Source organism: Canis lupus, chromosome 32, assembly GCF_003254725.2.
Source record: "Canis lupus dingo isolate Sandy chromosome 32, ASM325472v2, whole genome shotgun sequence".
NCBI lineage: Eukaryota > Metazoa > Chordata > Mammalia > Carnivora > Canidae > Canis > Canis lupus.
In genome coordinates this window covers 3,633,758-3,655,385 of record NC_064274.1, presented here as the reverse complement: position 1 = coordinate 3,655,385, position 21,628 = coordinate 3,633,758, and the positions used below count along the sequence as shown (strand labels likewise).

Here is a 21,628-nt window from a genome sequence, read left to right as displayed (position 1 = left end):
ATTGGTCCATAGATTACCCCAGACACTAATAATTTTTTCCATGCTGACATCTGACACAATTTGAAAATGAACACAACCTTTTGTTTTGTTTTAAATTGTAGCATCAGATGTTAGATCTTTATGTGGAGGTGGTGTGGGAAACACTTTTAAGAAAGGTTTTCTGGCCAGGGATAAGAATTTCTAGCCCAGGAGTTTTCAACCTACACATCAAAGTCACCCAGATGCTATGTTAAAAGATGCAGCTCGAATTGACTCCAGCTCAGATTTTTTCACCAAGTGCCATCTGAAAATCACTGACTAGTACAAGGTGTTGAATTCCTCATAAAAGTAATTTGAAGGGCACTTTTGCCATGGTGATACTTCCAGATTTAATTTGTCAAGAGTAGCAAAAACTCAAAGATCTAAATCATTTTTGTTTATTATAAAATATGGAAATGGTTGAGGTGGTATATAGGAACTCTATGTTCTGCTCATTTTTCTGTAAATCTAAAATTGCTCTCAAATAGTCTATTAATTAAAAAATATATACACACAATTTTACCTAAGTGTAATCATTTGATCCATGTATATGATTATATATATATTTTACATAAATGTGATTATGTCATGTATGTTATTTTTAGGGCATTTCTTGGTCATTATTTGCCCCCTCCAATCTTTTCCACAGTCTACCCACATCCCTTTCCCTAGAGTATAAACATAATTTTATCCTGTTTTTTCCCCTCCAAGTTTTTTTTTTTTTTTAAGACTTTTTAAAAAATTTATTTATTCATGAGAGAGACAGAGGCAGAAACATAGGCAGAGGGAGAAGCAGGCTCCCAGCAAGGAATTTGATGTGGGACTTGATCCCAGGACCCTGGGGTCACAACTGAGCCAAAGACCTGCTCCACCACAGCCACCCAGGTGCCCCTCTCCAAGTTCTTGTAAAGCAAACAACAGCTACAATTTTGCAAATGTGGCTATAGCACCAGCTTGAAGAATGAGAACACTCACAAATTACACTAGATTGTTAATTTGTTTCTAAAACAAAAAGCTCAAATAATGCAATGTCCACTTAAGAACCATATACCAGACTAGTCTGGAATCACATGCCCATCTACTCATGTTTCATTAGCTCTTCATATCCTATCATCATTTGGGTGTTCTGAGCTAGAACTTGTATTAATAGTACTCAGCCAAAAACCAATGAAACAGATCAAGTGACTTATCAAGATCCTTCTTTACACATTTTTTTTAGACATGAATGCTTCTTTGAAATCTTAAAAGTTACAGTTCATTTCCTTGACACATACTTGAAGGGTTATTTAAACACCATGTTTCCTTATATGGACATAGGAATTACATTTTGTGAATTTCTGGGGGGAAAAAGTCCTTTGATTATAAATCATACATATATGATTTCCTACCCAAAATTAAGATAGATTTTGCACTTTGGGATTGGAGTCATCATTCTCAACTGCATATTTTAAAAGCTTACCTAGAGAACATAGTCTTTAGCAAGTTGAACAATTTTCACAAGGGATGGTTTAATAGAGTGGGAAATCATAGACCTCAGAGTCCTAAGGCTTAACTTTTAATCCTAGTTTGGTGTATTACTACCTGGATATCCTCTGGCATGTCAATTTTCTCATTTGTAAAATAGAGATAAAAATAACTTCCATGCCCTCAGGGTTATTGTGTAATGAGATAGTATGAGAAAAACTGCATTGTAATTTGTAAGAAGACATGTAAATGCTATTGCTAACACTTCTACTTTCAGAGACTTTTATCCCAACATTCAAACTGTGCAAAATAACAGTGATCATTTTCTTTTTCCTTCCTAGCCATCCAGAAAAAAATCAGTGCTTTGACAATGATGAATGTGTAATGTGTGTGAGTATTCCAAGGGATGAAGAAAGGAGCGGATTCCTATAAATGTAGGAAATAAACTGTATATTCACTTAAAAACAAAAGGGGATTAATAAGATTATCTCTTTCTATGACCTAAACATTCAAATGTAATAAGATTATTCATGTAAATCAAACTGTACTTGCCTCCCGTTTTACATGGTTTTGAGTAAAAGACACACACACACACACAATGCACACAGTGACCAAAGTTTTCACATACTCAAAAGCTTTAGTAAACTGCAATAGTGTGTTAGGGCAAGCATCTGGTTGATTTTCCATTCCAGAGCCCTAAGCAAAGTGTTAAGTCCCATTGTCCCTGCTTTTTTACTGAAAGCAGATGCAAAAGCTAAAGTTTGTTAAATAATAGATGTTATAAAGAATCTTGAAACTTACGGACTCCCTCATATAAGGAGGCTTCTAGGAAGCAAATATTTCTAATTGTCCCTTTGGCATCCAAGACATTTTGTATCTTGGGACAGTGTGTCCTACTTAGTAAGATTCCCGGTGAGTGAGAGGTAGACATTTCTTTTGTAAAATGGAAGAAAGATTGGTATGAAGGAAAGGTGAGAAAGAAGAACCAACACCAAGTATGCTCGCAGGCACATCAGTCTAGGAAGATGTACGGTTGGAAGCTGAAGATACAGATTTTAAGTCCCTTAAATTTATTCATTCTTTTGTATCCCTTGTAAAGCACTCCTCAGTATGAGAAACAATGATTTATGGTATATTTTTCAGCACTTCATACATGTTAATTTTATTTTCTTCCTTAAAATTGGGGCTTAGGATAAGGGTTAGGTTAGTTTATATACAGTAAGCATCTAAGGCTAAAGTGTCACAGCTTTTGTGGCCCTAATTGATCAGTAGCTTTGTCTCAACTGCCTTAAGTTGATGGGTAGTAAGTAGTATCGTATCGTGCTTAAGCTCACATATTGTAAGTTACACCTGGAGTTACACTCCGAGGCACCTGCTTTGGAAGTATGTAAATAATCCCATATACCCTGCTTTGTAAGGATAGCAACCCTATCAACACTAAACCCTGCCCAGGCACCTGATGTAACCTGAAATAGTCATTTGGGATCCCTGGGTGGCGCAGCGGTTTGGCGCCTGCCTTTGGCCCAGGGCACGATCCTGGAGACCCGGGATCGAATCCCACGTCGGGCTCCCGGTGCATGGGGCCTGCTTCTCCCTCTGCCTATGTCTCTGCCTCTCTCTCTCTCTGTGTGATGACTATCATAAGTAAAAATTAAAAAAAAAAAAAAAAAAGAAATAGTCATTTGCCAGCTGATGATAAAATCAAAATCCAGAGTTATAAAATCAGTTTAAGAGTAATACTGTAGGGGGATCCCTGGGTGGCTCAGCAGTTTGGCACCTGCCTTCGGCCCAGAGAGTGATCCTGGACTTCTGGGATTGAGTCCCACTTCAGGCTTCCTGCATGGAGCCTACTTCTCCCTGTGCCTGTGTCTCTGCCTCTCTCTATGTCTCTCATGAATAAATGAATAAAATATTTAAAAAACAAAAAAGTAATAGTGTATAATAATGGAAGACACTGTCAACTGTTAGAATGTCAAAGATTGTTCATAAAATTTGTTTTAGGTCTATTACCCTTGTCCAAAAAAAAAAAATTATAGATCATTTTTAAAATAATTGATTGGAATTTTGTTTGCACAATGAAAGGGAGTAGTTTCAGAATAAAGAAAGAAGGCCATATTTATAGCTTAAATTTTTGTATACCAGTACAATTCTAATTGGAAAACATTAGGGTCAGGTTTGCTAAAAAACAGGAGTTCCTGTTTTTGATGAGGAAAAAGGATAATAGGGGCTTATCTTAGAATGTAAAGCTTTTAGAATTACCCTGTAATTCATGGCTTATCCCTGGAAATTCAAAGCTTTATAAATCATAAACCTTTTCCAGGACATGGTTGCACACTGTTTTATGTCAGATAGGGCTAGGCTAAGCTAAGGGCATAAATTAATTTTCACTTCTTCACCCTGAATTCTTCTTCCATCCCTGATACTCATTCTATTTTTCTTTTCTGGTCTTAAATTATACACCCCTAGCTTAGACTAGAATTCCTTTGAAATGACTCACATTCTTAGATTGTATTTTCAGTTTTTTTCCCTTCTGTTCCTACTTCCCATAAATAAATAAGCAAATAGATAGTTGTAGATCCCATATCCTAGTTGGTAATAAGCAGTTTTTAAAAATTCATACTAAATTATAAATAACTAGAAGGCTTGATCCTTTAAAGAATATATATTTAATTCAAATGAATCTCTGATTGGTGTGATATACCTTCTTAAAGGATCTAAACTGGGACTCTGTGGGGATGGTTTCAAGAGAAAGGGAGAATGCATTTCCCGTCTATGAGCAAATGAAGGTATAGGGTACTAAGTAAGCAATATACATTTTTGAAGCCCCCAAACTTTCTTTTCTGCATCTTTCCTCTAGTTCTTTCTTATTCTTTTTCCCATTATCTTCAGTAAAATCACAGTATCTACATCCATACAATAGGAATAATTGTAGGATTTCTTTAAGGACTGCAAAGTTGTTGTAAGGGTTAAATCAGAATATTCATGAAAATTACTCAGAACAATATTCAGAAAATATTAGGTGCATAATAAATACTGGATCCAGCAACTTCCCTTTCAATTAGTAAGTAAACATTTTAATAAGGCTAACAATACCAATGTAGGATTTTATATTTGAATATCATTTCCTGCAAAAAGATTATTCAGTGATCATTAAGTGGTTTCTGTCTGCCCACTCTCTCTTCTCTGTTCTACTCTTATTTATCTCTGAGTGTGCCCAGGCAATAGCAGGTGCTCAAGTAAAAGCAAGGTTGAATGAAAAGCAAGGGTTTACAGATGAGGAATAACTGAGCCAATGAAAATTGTAAAAAATCCCACTTTACATCAAATAATTGTAGAACAAGAGTCCTTTACAATCAATAAATCTTATTTTAAGAAGAAAGTGCTCCAGTGCAGTTTTATGCTAATACTAAAGTACTTCTATTTCCAATCTGTTTTCAAATCTAAAAGCCAAATAATATTGCCCTAACATTTCCTTGCACAAAACATAAAAATAAGAGGTACAGATAACTAAGAACACTATCAAATATCTTCATCAAGATGTGTTTTTCCAAATACAATAGCAAACAATCATTTAAAGTAAGAAAGCACAATTATCAGTGAAAATCAGAACATTGAAAACTCAATTTGCACTTTGGAAGTAAAATTAATATTTGAAATGCTTTTAAAATAGAACAGTAAAATGTGTTTTTCATAGGTGTTTCTTTATGCTTTTGATAGGGAAAAAAAGGCTAAAGTACTATTTCATTCTTTGTGTAGAACAAAGTCTGTTTTGTCTATTAAAAAAATAAATGAGCAGTGATCTCCAAGAAATCATCTTGACCAGCATTAATGACTAGTTTGGTAGTTAACAGCCCGAGGCATAGCCAGAGGCCATTAAGGCTCTGGGGGGGGAAAAAAGGTTAGGGGATTGTGGTTTACCAGTAATTAACTATAGGTATGAATCAAAACTTCCTAAGAAAAGAGATAAAAGTTACTTTGGATTATTCTATGTTTATTTTTTCATTAACCCCTCCCCCACCTATTTTAATAAATAGGAAAAGAGGATGCTGCCATCATTTCACAAACCAGGTTGGATTGGAAATAATTCATTTAATGAAATGAGGACACTCAGGGGACCAATTAATGTCTTTTCAAGCTTAGACTATACAACTATAAGAACCATTAAAAAACAACAACAACAACCCTCAGTCTAACACATTAGTTGATTGTTGGTGAACTGAAATCATAAGGATTTTTTGGTGCTTCCCCCTCCCTCCAGTTTTTAATCCTATCTCAATAAAGGTAAATACATAAGGATTATAAATAACAAATCTGAAGTAATATAGATTGGGGGAGCCTCAAGAGGGTCAGGAGATAATGAAGATTATACCTCAATATTGGGATTATGATGTTAGTTCTTTATTTCAATAAAAGTGGATAGAGATCTTTCATATCAGGGACAGGGCTTAGCTGTAAGGACAAAGTAATCTTCTGGGAATTATGCATACAGGCTTGACATCATTTTTATTGGATGGCTGATGAACTGGAAAACTCCAGGATAGCCAGGCTTTAATTTGTAATCTTAATTTTCATATAAATCGGTACATTTCAGGGGGAGGGAGTGGGGGCTGCTGGGGTGGGGGGTGGGGGGGGCTTGGATGCTTGCTAGCCTTGTGTTAATAAGACAGCACTGAAGCACAGGCTGCTTTACTAACTCATCCAGTATCTGATTCTGTCTTTTCCTCTATCCATCTGTCTTCCATCTTTACATCTATCATTTAAGGAAATTTACAGCCTGCAAATACCAGAGAAGCTAATGTTAGTGCAATATTCCCTCCACCTCCTTTTGGAATGATCTATAGTAATCTACTTATCATAGACGTGCACACTATAATGTACAATAATTTAGTCTTCAGCCAGGAAAATGACTGCAATTGTTTTGCAGGTATGAATTAATAAGGGCTTTTTCCCCTCCTTTTTATCTTTTTAAAAGGCTATAGGACATGAGAATATACTAGTTTCCCTTCATAAAATAATTATCATGGTGTTTCCATTATATATTTATATATCCACAGGATTACAGAGTGTCAAAGCTATAAAACTAGAACATAGTAGTGATTTATTTGGTTATACAACAACTTGGCCCATATATTTCCAATATAGAATGCAGATGCCCTTCACATTGTAAAAGAAGTTAAATCCCAGTGAATGGAATATTTTAGAATTATATCAATAAAATATAATTTTTCTCCTAGGTTTTTCTGGCCTCTTACATCATAAGCAAAGTTGAATCTTCATGAAAAATTATTCTAATCAAAAGCATTGGAGTTGAATCAACCATAGAAAACAATATACAAAGGTGAATTGATTTCTTCACAAGCACATATTTTCTTTCTCCCTTTCATTTTTTTTAAAGATTTTATTTATTTATTCATGAGAGACACAGAGAGAGGCAGAGACACAGGCAGAGGGAGAAGCAGACTCCCCACAAGGAGCCCGATGTGGGACTCCATCCCGGACCTCAGGATCACACCCTGGAGCCAAAGGCAGACACTCAACCACTGAGCCACCCAGGCGTCCCTCTCCCTTTCAAATAATGCTTTCCAATTTAAATTTTTTTCTGTTGGCCTTTTGTTGTTTTTCTGGCTATTTTAATTCCTGGTCCAAAATTAATATGTCTTGCCATTGGCTACTTTCTATAGCCTTCTTTTGCCGAAATGCTGACACCTAAGTCTTGCTTCTGTTTACGCTAGAATAATACTACAAACCTTAATCAAGTAATTAGTCTATCTACCCACCTATCCACTGTGTCAAGCACTGTATAGAGTGGCAGGTATACTCATGGGATATATAGTGTTTTAGTTAAAGGAACTCATGACTTACTGGAGAGTTAGACTTGTAATTGGAAAACCCCAACTTTGGCCCAGGGCGTGATCCTGGAGTCGCAGGATCAAGTCCCACACGGGCTCCCTGCATGGAGCCTGCTTCTCCCTCTGCCTGTGTCTCTGCCTCTCTTTGTCTTTCATGAATAAATAAATAACATCTTAAAAAAAAACAAAAACAAATCTTCCAGGAAGAAGTGAGACTGAGAAGGAGCTGAGACTTAAAGACAAGAAGAGTTTAAGCAAAATAGTGATGGAGATAAAAATGGGATAAAACAACATTTGTAAAGGCAGAGCATATGAAAGAGAATTTGGCACATAATGCAGGAATGGAGTTGACAAGGTTTACAAAAATGTATGAGTTTAGTGAGGTACTTGATACATGGTAGAACCTCAAAGGAAAAGATACTGACACAATGAATTATTAATCTTTAGTATAATATCCATCAGCATTTATGTGAATAACTCCAATGATTAGAAACTCATCGCAATAAAGATACCTGAATTTATTTTTAAAATTCTAATATTTATAAAATTCCCAATATTTTCTAATTTTATAGAATTAGAAAACATATCTATTCTAGTTCTTGAACTACGTGGACTGATTAATCTTCCTTTCATATTTATATCCTTGAAATATTTGAAGATGCTTATGAAGTCCTTCAAAGGTCAGTTGCTTAAAATGTTCCTTATTTATAATAGTTTTCACAACTTTTAATATTTTTATTTCTCTTCTCCAGATAAACTCCACTTTGTTCCTTTTAAAATATGGCATCTGAGACTGAAAATAATAGTTTATGTTTAGCATGATCCATAGAGAGCAGAGAGGGGATATCCAATGACCTATTCCTCATCACTATATTTATATTATTGTGCATAACTTAAATGAGATTTTTGGACATATATTAATAATTTATGCAGAACTTTTATTCAACTAAAATGCTAAAGTCCTTGTGATGTGTGCTCCCATTTAGCCATATCTCTGCTGTCCTCTGTTACTATAGATGGGTATTTATTTATTTTTAAAGATTTTATTTATTTATTCGTGAGAGACAGAGAGAGGCAGAGATATAGGCAGAGGGAGAAACAGGCTCCCTGTGGGGAGCCTAATGTGGAACTCAATCCCAGGACCCCAGGATCATGACCTGAACCCAAGGCAGATGCTCAACCACTGAGCCACCCAAGAGTCCCTATAGATGGGTTTTTAAATAAAAATCCAGAGTATTACTTATTTCCCTATTTAAAGTCATTACATTAATTCATCCCTCCCCATATAACAAGGACCAAAAAGTCTTACATATGATACAGTGTAAAATTTGCCAGAATAGATGAATGGAATATTATTATTGTTAATAATAATTTCTTATTAGTAATTAAACACAAGGGATTGAGGACATGCAATACCCAATGAATATAAACAGAGTAAAGTAGCTCTTAGGTTCAATCAGTACATATATTTAGATATCCAGATGTTTCTCTTTATTCCTTAACTACTAAATAGTAGATAGTGAGTAGATGCATTCAGAATTAAAAGTGGGTTCATTCATTGGCTTACTCTTCTTCCATATATACAGCAAAGATGTATAAAATATAAGGAACAATAACCAAAACAACTTAGCCAGGATCAAGAGTAAGACAAATGTCTTTGTGGGGCAAAATAAAGCAGAAACTCAAAGGACATGATTATCATTAACCTCAGGTCTGGAGGCAGGTATTAGACAGGCATCCCATGGATGATAGGAAATGAAAAGGTCCCAGGGAAATCAGGAAATTGTAGTGTCTCTTAATAAAAAGCTGAAAAAGGGGCACAGGGGTGGCTCAGTTGGTTGAGTGTCTTGACTCTTGAATTCAGCTCAGGTCATGATCTCAAGGTTGTGAAATCGAGCCCTGAGTTGGGCTTGGACTCAGCGTGGAATCAGCTTGGATTTCTCTCTCTCCCTCTCCCTCTGCCACTTCTCCCCACTCATGCATTCATTCTCTCTCAAATAAATAAATTTTAAAAATCATTTTAAAAAATAAAAGGCTGAAAAATTTGATGGTTCAGGTAAGAAATTTATAAGGAGTTGAATGGTGAGGAAGAATACAGTCTAATGCCTAGAACTAAGCCTAGCTAGTTGACATATTCTAATGCCCTGATAGCAGAAAGGAATAGGCCAGATTGTAGTCTTAGGGATTATGGATCTGTGTGTAGCTTCATTACTATCAGATCATTAGATAGGAAGACAAGAATAAACCAAAATTTAATATAAATAAGGGTAACAACTTGAATTCCCTCTAGAAAAAAAAATCCAAATATGTAAAATAGGACAGTAAATATAATTGTATGCTCAGATTGAATTCACACCCATAAAAAATTTTGTCCATATATTGCTTGCAAACATATCTAAACTATGTATTGTAAAGCCTATTTCTCCAGTACCTCCAATACTTGCTCAATGGTTTCTTATACAGAGTATCCATATAGTCAAGGATGGAAGCTATGTATGGGCTCAACATGATTTTTCCTCTCAATGAGGCTGATCTGACTACCACCATTGCTGAATGCCCAACATGGTTACAAGTTCATCACATTGGATCCCTTCTCTCATGGAGGATATCGCAATTTGCCTTTATATAAAAATAAACATATTCTGGATATGGATTTCCCTCTTAGTCTACCAACACTTCTCCAATACCATTATTTGTGAACTTTAAGAAACCTTTATCATTGCCCTGTAATGCTACACAAGCAAGGAACCCTGGGCAAGAAACCTATTCTATTAGCAAAGGAAATGTAGCAATGGGCTCATGCCCATGGAATCACTGGTTTTACCATGTCCCATCTTCTAGAAATGGCTAAAATAAAAAAAACTGAACTGAAAAGTTCTGTGGCATTCAACCTTGAGAGTTTGGGAAACTTTCTGTAAGAAGCAGCATACACCTTAAACTAGGCACCAGTGTATAGTGTTATGTCTCCAAGAGTCAGGATATATTGGCTTGAGAGCTAGGGATAAAGTTGATAGTAGTTCTTCTCATACTATAACTAATAACCTACCTAATTTTTATTTCACAACTCTATAATCTTGGCTCAGTGGGTTTAGTGGTCCTAGTATTCTAAAGAGGAATACTTTTATCAATCTATTAAATTGGAACCTGTGACTGCCTCTGGCCATTTTTGGTTCCTCATGCTTCTGAACTAGTAAACCATCAGGATAATTGATGCCATTTCCTAGAAAGAAACTTGTGTTGTTGTCATATACTTGCACAGAAAAGACTATGTCTGGAATCCAGGAGTTTAACTAAGACACATCTTAGTATTCCCTTGTTTAAAAGTACTAGCCAAAACGATAGTAACTTAATAACTCAGATCCTATAGTCAAAAAGGTTTGGGTCATCTTACCAGATAAAGCACTCATCCAGCTGAGGGTCGTAGAGGGAAAGAGATCATAGAATAAGTGTATGTTTGGGTGTGGCTATGATGCCCTGCTCTATTTCATAGAAGGCTGACCTCTATGAATTCTCTTGCCCTTTCTAGTTTCTAGTTAGGATGAGTCAATGAAACCAAGTAGAAAGAGAAAAGTTGAAGAAGTTACCTTAGTCCTCAGCACCCCTTCCTTATCCACAATTTTTAAATTTGATTGATTTCCTCTATCTATGGCTACAGTTCTTGTCTAGCAGACATTGTCCCATTACTACTTTTTTAAAAATTTTATTTATTTGTTCACGAAAGACATAGAGAGAGAGAGAGGCAGAGACACAGGCAGAGGGAGAAGCAGGCTCCATACCGGAAGCCTGATGTGGGACTCGATCTTGGGACCCCAGGACCATGCCCTGGGCCGAAGGCAGGCGCTCAAACCGCTGAGCCACCCAGGCTGCCCCCATTACTACTTTTTTCTTCACATTCCAGTAATGGTTTTCTCCTTCAGACTCAGGAATGGTAATTAATGTCTTCCCTTATTGATCTCTTTTGTTCTTCTCAGGCCTTTATAAACAGACCTTCATTAAACTCTCTTCAATCACCCTTTTTGAATATGCCATCTGTTTCCTCTTAGTATCAAAATCAGCCCACCTTTATATCCAGATATCCTTATATCCCTATTAATAATATCTCTATCCATTGTGAGAAAAAGAGGTCAGCATATTTATTCCACCTCTTACTGCTGTCTCCCTCATCTCAACTTTTGTTGGGTATGTAATTTCTATTTGTCCAGGTTTTTAACATTTACATTCTAATCAGTCTTTTTCCAGGGACTTAATTGGCATTGATTGTTCCACAGTTAGTTTTGAGTATTGACAGAGAGAAATCTGAGGCTATCCTACATTTTTTTTTCCCTGCGTGTCTTGATCTTTCTATCTGGATGCAGATTATATATAAGTATATATTGAAACTATGAAATTTTACTAGGATGAGTTTTTGTTTTGATCATTCTGTGTTATTTTTTCTCTTTAGATATGCCATATGCAACCCATCTGTAGATTCAAGTGTTTTATTTTTGGTAAGTTATATTGAATTATATCTTTAAATATTTGTTTGGTTACATTATTTTGGTTCTCTTTGTCCATTACTGATTTGTCTATCTTCCATATCCATTATTTTCGCTCTTGCCTTTTCAAACTATCTTAATTTCATTTTGCATCTTTTCTAATTCCTACCCTTAATTAAGCTTCTGTTCAAAAGACACAATTTTCCTTTGTGCTGCTTCCAATCTGGCTCATTTCTATAGTATTTAATTTTTTTCTCCTTCTACTTCATTGATCAGCTTTGCCAGTTTCATCATCTTATCAGTTAGAATTTTTGCATAAAAGAGATGGCACAGTCAAATTGAAGACAATTACTAGAGATTATTCTGAAGGTGAAGGCAGAATGTAGGAAAGCCTCTAGGGTTAGTGCAGTAACCCACTTGGGCCACTGTAACTACGATAGCTCAAAGGCACACAGAGAAGGAGTAGTAACTGGAACCCAGAGAGTGCCATCTTAAAGGAGCTCCTTACTTAGTCAGGGGAGCCAGCTAGCATGGTCCCATGGGGAGAGCCAAAGGAATAAGTACCTTTACCTACTCTCTTCTTTCCCTCTGTTCTTCTGCTAATATTCTTAGCTGCCCAAGCCCAACAAGAAGCTAGAAAAGCGAACCTTTTGAATTAGTTCCGAGGTATCCCAGCTTCCTGGGATACAGAGGAGGGTGGAAAAGGTATGGAGTATATCTGGAGGAGCATTTTTTCTGAGCTCTTATATCTCTACTATGTCCTTTTATTTATCAGTTATGATTTCCTCATTAAGCTGTTTTGTTTTGTTTTACTAATTCTTGATGACCTATGTGGGTATAATTTTTACCTCCTCCATGGTATATTTTTTTTGGTAAGTGTTCTTCACCTGTTATTTGTTTTTCCTGTTTCTTTACCTCCTCTTCCTCTTCTTAACAGCTTTGTTTGGAGTCTGTGGTGGTTCCTGTTATCATTATCAGTCTCCTTTCAAAGCACCCTTCCTATTAGCCCTCTGAGGAAGGTTTTGGTGGAAGAATGGTTAAAGCTGTGTTGTAGGCTACCAGCAGTTCTGCTTGTGACAGAGTTGCCTGTGTAAGCTATTTTAGCTTTTACATCTTCCCTGCTAACAAACTGCAGCACTGTTAACAATATAAAGTGTCCTCCTCCTCGTTCCTACAACCAGAGTTACTTTCTGCAGTCATGGATTATTCATGTGACTCCTCAATCAACCCTGACTTCCAGGCATCCAGAGTTATTCCCTATTCCCATTGTTACAAATAAGATAGCTATTATTTTATATTTCAGTGGAACATACTTATTTGAGAGATTATGCTGAGCTTGTTGAGCTCTGTCACTATGCAAGTCCTCATTTTACATGTTCATCTGTTCCAGTTGGCCTTTTATTGATTTTGGCTGTTAACTTTTTCCTACTTTGTTGTTATTGTTTTGAGATTTCATGTATCTCTCAGTCCTATCAGAGACCAAGTGTGCATTAATTTTTCTTCATTCTTTCTGGGCTTTTGGATGATTTCTTATAAAAGGGTACAACTCATAGGCCTCACTCCATCATCTTCAAAGCAGAAATCATATGTTAACCTTTTGATCTTCTAACAACCACATGTATAGAGAATACATAAGGCTCATATTCTACCATGTAAGAGAAAAAAAATCCCTGGCCAAAGCTAAAAATGCATAACTCATTACATATAAGAACATTTTCCAAATGCTGGGTATGTATGTCTAAATGACTTTGGTTTATTTTCCCCATGGTTTAGAGGTGTTTTCATTTTTCAAAGACAAATAATCTGTTCCCAAGCCTGTTTTTCTTTGTTTGTGTTCAGAAGTCTTCCTAGATGCACAGTCCTCTGAAATGTCAAAATACTACCTTCAGAGTAGAAAATAGATTCTACCAATCATATCTTATCCTCTTATCCTCCAAAGCTCCCAATTTGCCAGTGAAGTAATATGAAAGTTGATATAGATAAATTCTGTGATCATAATCCCAATTGGTTGGCACACTCATCTCTTAAACAGTTCTGTCAACTTGGATTTATCTTCATGGAAGGCATATAAAGCATCGTTTACATAAATAACATGGAGCTTTGAGTTGGACAAATATCAGGGATGAGTAACTGCCCTGGAGTAGACCTATTAAATCAATCACTGGGGCTCAGACAATCAGAAAAGCATTGACTATAGCCATACAAAACCTGATCACAACATAATCTTCCTCTGCTTCTTGATGAGGTAACAAAATATGCCGTGTTCATTGAACAGCTGCTTTCATAAGGAGAGCAATAATGAAAAAAATCTCCCAGAACCTTCAGTACTTGCACATGGAAACAAGATTTCCAGTGAGAAAATTAAAATGCCAACAAGATTTATACTTACCTATGTAGATGTCCTGTGGTCTTGAACATATCCCATTACTTTTACAGTGCAAGAAGGAGAAACAATGTCATTTTTAAAGTACTGTCATTGAAAAATAAAAGTAATAGGCATGGTTCCTGTTATGAACTGAATTATGTCCCCCCCAAAATTGTATTTTGATGTTCTAACCTACAGTATCTTAGAAAGTGACTCTATTTAGGCATAGGGTCTTTAAGGAGGTAATTAAGCTAAAATGAGAGTTGGCTCTAATCAATATGACTAAGCCCTAATCCTTATAAGAAGATTAGAACATGGGTACACAGAAGTAAGACAATGTGAAGACACAGGGAGTAGATGGCCAACCACAAGCCAAGAAGCTTTAGAACAAACCAGTGCTGCTGTGATCTTCTCCAGCCTCCAGAATTGTGAGAAAATAAATTTGTGTTGTTTAAGCTACAGTCTGTGGTACTTTGTTATGGCAGCCCTAGCAGCTAGTACAGTTCTCTTTCTCTTTTAAAGGCAAATAAGGAAGTGAAGATAGGCTTAAATTTAAGTCATTTCTACCTTGCTCAGACAAAATTCTGACACTTGGTATAAATATCCAAGTTTTCTTTTCTTTTCTTTCTTTCTTTCTTTCTTTTTTTTTTTTTGAAGATTTTATTTATTTATTTGAGATAGAGGGAGAGAGAGCATGAGCAGGGGGAGGGGAGAAGGGGAGGGGACAGAGGGAGGGGAGAGCAAACTCCCCCAATGAGCAGGGAGTGAGGGGCTCGATTCCAGAACCCTGGGATCATGACCCTGGGATCATATTGAATTATGTGAACATCAAAAATATACAGGATATCCTGATGACCTGAGCCAAAGGCAGACACTTAACTGAGCCACAACATCCAGATTTTCAGTGTTTACTTATGGAAATCAATGTTCCCTTAATTGCATAAACTTTGGTTTGTGAATATTCAGTCACATCATCTCTGTTAAGATTAAAGTGTCACATATAACTAGCTGGAAAGGGCCTTGCCAGAGCTGCACCAAGAAAGCATGAAAACACGATCCCCATAGAAACATCTGTTTTTACAAGTGAGTTAACTTGTGAAGAAGTGAACATACCTGCTAATTGATTTCAGATTGGGTATAAAGAAGAAATATTTATAAACTACTAGGGGGGGGGGGGATAATGAAAAATAGCTTTTCAAGGATTATAGAGTTATACTATTTCAGATTATTTTACAAAATAAGCAAAAGGAGCCTAGTTTGAGGTCTATTACTAAAAAATGACTTTTTTTTTCTTCCCCAAACATTCTGTCCCTTTAAGGGTCCTTATAATGAATAAGTAAATGCTTCCTATTAATGACAGCAGGATGTGAAATAAAGCCATTAGGGACCATGACATCACTCACATGAAACAAATATTTGGCATCATACTCAAATGCACACCTTAAGAAGAAGGCCCTGTTCACTTGATCCATGCGGGTTTTTCTGGGGCATATGAGCGATTTTCAAAATATTTTAGGTACAAACTCTACTAAATCTAGATCTCAGAACACTCAAGATGAATTAATAGCCATGTGAGTATAGCAGTGGTAATGTTCTACTTTGGGAAATATGAACAATTTTTAAAGAGCAGTTTGATAGTAATGGCTTTGTTTTCCAAGATTTCTTATTGAATCTTTAAGATTCATGTAAAGCATTTTTTCCCAGTTATTAAGCACCATTTCATTTCACCACTCCACTTTATGCATGTTGGGGAAGGGGATTTCTATTTGAAGATAAACACCACAGCTGGTAGTGCTAACCTATCTGGTCACATGTTAAATGTCATCCAGAGAAGGCATGAGTCAGTGCCGGTAGTATTCTCTACATAAAAGACCAAAGAATGTTCGGAGAAAGAAAGAATTCAGCCCACGAGGACAGGCCACTCCTTCCATGACAGAGAGATAAGATACCACTGCCAATGAGGGCCATTTCTTGGTGCAGCATATGGGGGATGGGAGCTAGTGGAGGGAGAAAGAAAAGTAGGCCCTGTGTTGTGCTTCTACACTATGTCCGTTTCTTGCCACATGAGGCCTGGGCTCTCAATATTAAACCTTTTTATTGATAGAGTGCTTTTAATTTGCACCCAAGCAGGTATGGTACTCATTCTATTACAGTGAAAGGCTCAGAATAGGTTCCAGAATCATTTGATTTGCCTGAAGCCTGCTTTCCTTGGTCACTCCCTAGGTTTAGGTGTTGTGTTGAGTTCAAGTTCCTCACACACAAAATTTCTAGGGAGTATGACCACATAAAAACCCCAAACCAGGATATTTCTGAGAATAAAGGAGGACACTAAAAGTAGTTAAAATTATACAATTTCTTCAAAATGTGTACGTGAGATACAATTTGATTTACTATATTGGCTATCCAAATGAAATATTTCTATTCAATAGCTCATTTCAAAAAAATCTTGCTAAAATATAAAAACAACATATCTGTATACATTAAACAAAAATAAAAATGTCTTTATATGAATTATGTGAACATCAAAAATAAACAGGATTTCCTGGTATAAGCAAAAACATAATGGGCTTTTGAGGGCATTATCCTAAGTGAAGTAAGTCAGACAAAGAAAGACAAATACATATTAAGGGTGACTCTGTAAAAGAAAGAGGAAGTCCAAGGAAACAATCCACAAAAACAGGGACTGAGTAGGTATTATGATGACTAAATTCATACCTTTCAATAGTAACTCTGAACATGAATGCACTTAACGATCCCATCAAAAGGTGCAGGGTTTCAGAGGGGATAAAAAAGCAGGACCCATCTATTTGCTGTCTACAAGAGACTCATTTCGACCTAAGGACACCTACAGCCTGAAAATAAAAGGTTGGAGAACCATTTACCATTCAAATGGTCCACAAAGAAAGCAGGGGTAGCAATCCTCATATCAGATAAATCAAAGTTTATCCCAAAGACTGTAGTAAGAGATGAAGAGGGACACTATATCATACCAAAAGGATCTATCAAAAAAAATAAAAATAAAAAAATAAAAGAATCTATCCAACAAGAGGACCTAACAATCATGGATATTTATGCCCCTAATGTGGGAGCTGCCAAGTATATCAATCAATTAATAACCAAAGTTAAGACATACTTAGATAATAATACACTTATACTGGGAGACATGAACACAGCGCTTTCTGTAATTGACAGATTTTCTAAGCACAACATCTCCAAAGAAACAAGAGCTTTAAATGATACACTGGACCAGTGGATTTCACAGATATTTACAGAACTTTACATCCAAATGCAACTGAATACACATTCTTCTCAAGTGCACACGAAACTTTCTCCAGAATAGACCACATACTGGGTCACAAATCAGGTATTAACCAATACCAAAAGATTGGGATTATCCCCTGCATATTTTCAGACCATAATGCTTTGAAACTAGAACTAAATCACAAGAAGAAGTTTGGAAGAAATTCAAACATGTGGAGGTTAAAGACCATCCTGCTAAAAGATGAAAGGGTCAACCAGGAAATTAGAGAAGAATTAAAAAGATTCATGGAAACTAATGAGAATGAAGATACAACCATTCAAAAATCTTTGGAATACAGATTCCAAAGGGGACCTTTGGGGAGAATTGGGGAGAATCCTGAGGGGACTTGCAATACAAGCATCCATCAAAAAACTGGAAATAACTCAAATACAAAAGCTAACCTTACACCTAAAGGAGCTGGAGAAAAAACAGCAAATAGATCCTACATCTAGCAGAAGAAGAGAGTTAATAAAGATTCCAGCAGAACTCAATGAAATAGAGACCAGAAGAACTGTGGAACAGAACAACAAAACCAGGAGTTGATTCTTTGAAAGAATTAATAAGATAGATAAACCATTAGCCAGCCTTATTAAAAACAAAAGAGAAAAGACTCTAATTAATGAAATCACGAATGAAAAAAGGAGAGATCACAACCAATACTAAGGAAATACGATTTTCAAAACTTATTATGAGCAGCGATATGCCAATAAATTAGGCAATCTAGAAGAAATGAATGCATTTCTGAAAAATCACAAACTACCAAAACTGGAACAGGAAGAAATAGAAAACCTGAACAGGCCAATAACCGGGGAGGAAATTGAAGCAGTCATCCAAAACCTCCCAAGACACAAAAGTCCAGGGCCAGATGGCTTAGCAGGGGAATTCCATCAAATGTTTAAAGAAGAAACAATACCTATTCTACTAAAGCTGTTCCGAAAGACAGAAAGGGATGGAATACTTCCAAACTCATTCTATGAGGCCAGCATCACCTTAATTCCAAAACCAGACACAAAGACCCCACCATAAAGGAGAATTATAGACCAATGTCCCTGATGAACATGGATGCAAAAATTCTCACCAAGATACCATCCAATAGGATCCAACAGTACATTAAGAAGATTATTCACCATGACCAAGTGGGATTTATCCCAGGATGCAAGGCTGGTTCAACACCCATAAAGCAATCAATGTGACTGATCATATCAACAAGAGAAATAAAACAAGAACCATATGGTCCTCTCAATAGATGCAGAGAAAGCATTTGACAAAATACAGCATCCATTCCTGATCAAAACTCTTCAGAGTGTAGGGATAGAGGGAACATTCCTCAGCATCTTAAAAGCCATCTACAAAAAGCCCACAGCGAATATCATTCTCAATGGGAAACACTGGGAACCTTTCCCCTAAGATCGGGAACACGGCAAGGATGTCCACTCTTACCACTGCTATTCAACATAGTACTGGACGTCCTAGCCTCAGCAATCAGGCAACAAAAAGAAATAAATAAAAGGCATTCAAATTGGCAAAGAAGAAGTCAAACTCTCCTCTTTGCAGATGACATGATACTGTACATAGAAAACCCAAAAGACTCCACCCCAAGATTTCTAGAACTCATACAGCAATTTGGTAAGCGTGGCAGGATACAAAATCAATGCCCAGAAATCAGTGGCATCTCTATACACTAACAATGAGACTGAAGAAAGAGAAACTAAGTAGCCAAGTTAGAAACTAACTTGTAAATTTACTTCTTTCATTGTTTCCTTTTAAATTAGGGATTAGCTTGCAGGCTTTCAAAAAATATTTATGTTGGCCTTCGGCCCAGGGCGTGATCCTGGAGACTCAGGATCGAGTCCCACGTTGGGCTCCCTGCATGGACCTGCTTCTCCCTCTGCCTGTCTCTCTCTCTCTCTCTCTCTCTCTCTCTCTCTCTCTCTCTCTCTGTCGTGGATAAATAAATAAAATCTTTAAAAAAAAATAGAGATTCCTTACGACTGCCTCCCATTCCAGACAAATTAATTGTAAGCCTCTTTTAGAATACAGTAAGTTGTGAAATAAATATTAGCTACTATTGAAAAGAGTATCTTTGTTCTAAAAAGTTAGAATTGAATTCAGATGTTCATCGTGGGTGATTATAGAATGGTCCCTAGAATCAACTGCTTCCTGCTTTGTTCCTTAGCCAGCTGGAGCCCTGGTACCTGCTCAGCCCCAGGTTAGAGCTCATCTGCTTTTCCACTGGTGCCCAGGCTTTATCACCACTCGGTGCAGGAATAGTTTTAACTTAATTCATTGTCCTTTTAAAGACTCTAGGGAGATGATCGAGAAGTGGGCTCTGGAACCAAGTTTTGAGCCAAAATGAAATTACTTTCTAAGGTTAACCTGTGTTACAGTTTCCCTGAGTTCTGGTAAATAAGAATTGACATATTTAGCAATATTAAACAATCAATACATTTTTATCATGGGCAAATGTGCAAGCTGATGCCCGTACAGTGGAGAATACAGAGTAATACAAGAAATATTACGGAATTTGTAAATTAATTGAAATAAGGAAGGGGGCAAAATACTTAATAGCTTAGTGGGGGCATATTATATTTTAGGAACTCACAGGAAAGATCACTGCGCACAGGACCATTCAAGGGATTCTTCATAGTGGAAATGCGACTGAGATGGGCAGATTCTAACAAGGCAAAGAGGAAAGCAGAAAGAAATTCTTCAAAAAAAGTTGGGAAGAGGATATTCTGATCACATTCTTCAGCCACCTTCCTTAAAACCCATCCATAATAATAATAATAATGTCAGTTAACATTTACTGAATGCTTACTCTGTGCCAGCTATTCTATAAGGATTATTTCTTATGAACTCAAAAGACACTTGTAATTGGATGCCAAGGTAATTTCATTGAGGATACCGATACATAGACCAGTTTATTAATTCAATTAAGGTGACAAAGCTAATAAATGGCAGAGACAGAGTACAAACTATGTCTAACTCTGGAATTCACATGCTTAACCACTGTACTAAAACAGCATTTTTGCAATGTTGTTGGACTTCATCCTTTCCAATCTCACTTCTACTGCCAGTGATTACCTTTGTGGCCCTTATCAAATCCCACATGAACTGCTATTATAGCTTACTTAAAGTATGGCTTCCCTAATTTTAGTATCTGTTTCTCTGTTTTATTCACAAATCTTTAATGTCCTTTAATAACCCCAATTTACCTTTCTACATTTTGCCCTTCCCACTGCTGATTCTGCTTTGTATCAGATTCATTTATGTACTTGCTTGTCTTTCCCACTAGATTTCTAGTTACTTAAAGATAGAAGCAATGACTTCTCCTACTTTCTTTAGTTTCTAGTAAAATTCCAAGCATATGGTGGACATTAAACAAATGTTTATTTGAATTTTGCTGAGTCAGCATGTTGAGAGCACAGCAAGCGGCCGGTGTCGACTGGTGGGATGTGAAGGGAACAAGTGACAGAAGTGGCAAGATAGGTAGACCAGATTGTGGGGGCACCTTGAATACCAGTGTGAGAGTTGGATTTTAACCTGAAGTGCTCTTTGCACTGAAACATATTTTGAAGTATACATCAAAGTATAGAAACACATTTCATCATATTGCTCCCTCTGCCCCAATCCTTTCTTTCCTCTACAAACATGGACAAGCATTTTGCACAACACCTTACACAATCATGTGGCTGAATCTTTCAGGAGAAGCAGTTCTCAATGTCATTCCATGTCATTATCACAATTTCCCAAATTGTTCTACTCTTTCAGTATCTGTAAGTGCTTGCTCCTATGGGCATCATTGCCTCATTTTGGAAGGTACAACAGATTGCCATTAGTAGCGTAACTGGACATGTTGAGGCATGACATCTCCATCACCTGAAAGTACATGGGGAAACCAAGCTGAACCAAGCCACAGCTCGTTGGCAGTGGTGGCTGGTTCTGCAGTATTGACTTCAGACTTAGCACCTGTCACTTGCAGTCTCCATTGCTAATGAAATTATACTTAGGATATCATAATATCACATTAAGAAGTTAGAGTTACCCTCTCTTGAGGAAGGAGGATGCCCTGGTATCTACCATCTGAGAGCAGGATCCTTCCTGGCTCATGTCCTGGCTAAGGTCACAATCCTAATATTGACAGTCACTTCCTTTG

General features: G+C 36.7%; 1 long non-coding RNA gene across 1 annotated transcript in view; it reads right to left on the bottom strand.

The window, feature by feature from the left end:
* LOC112646670 (uncharacterized) overlaps positions 1 to 20,147 on the bottom strand; it is a 51,450-nt gene extending 31,303 nt beyond the window's left edge. Inside the window, exon 1 of the long non-coding RNA XR_003127772.3 lies at positions 20,075 to 20,147. This is a non-coding gene — a long non-coding RNA (uncharacterized LOC112646670). The remainder of the gene's footprint in view (positions 1 to 20,074) is intronic.
* Positions 20,148 to 21,628: the final 1,481 nt, after the last annotated feature.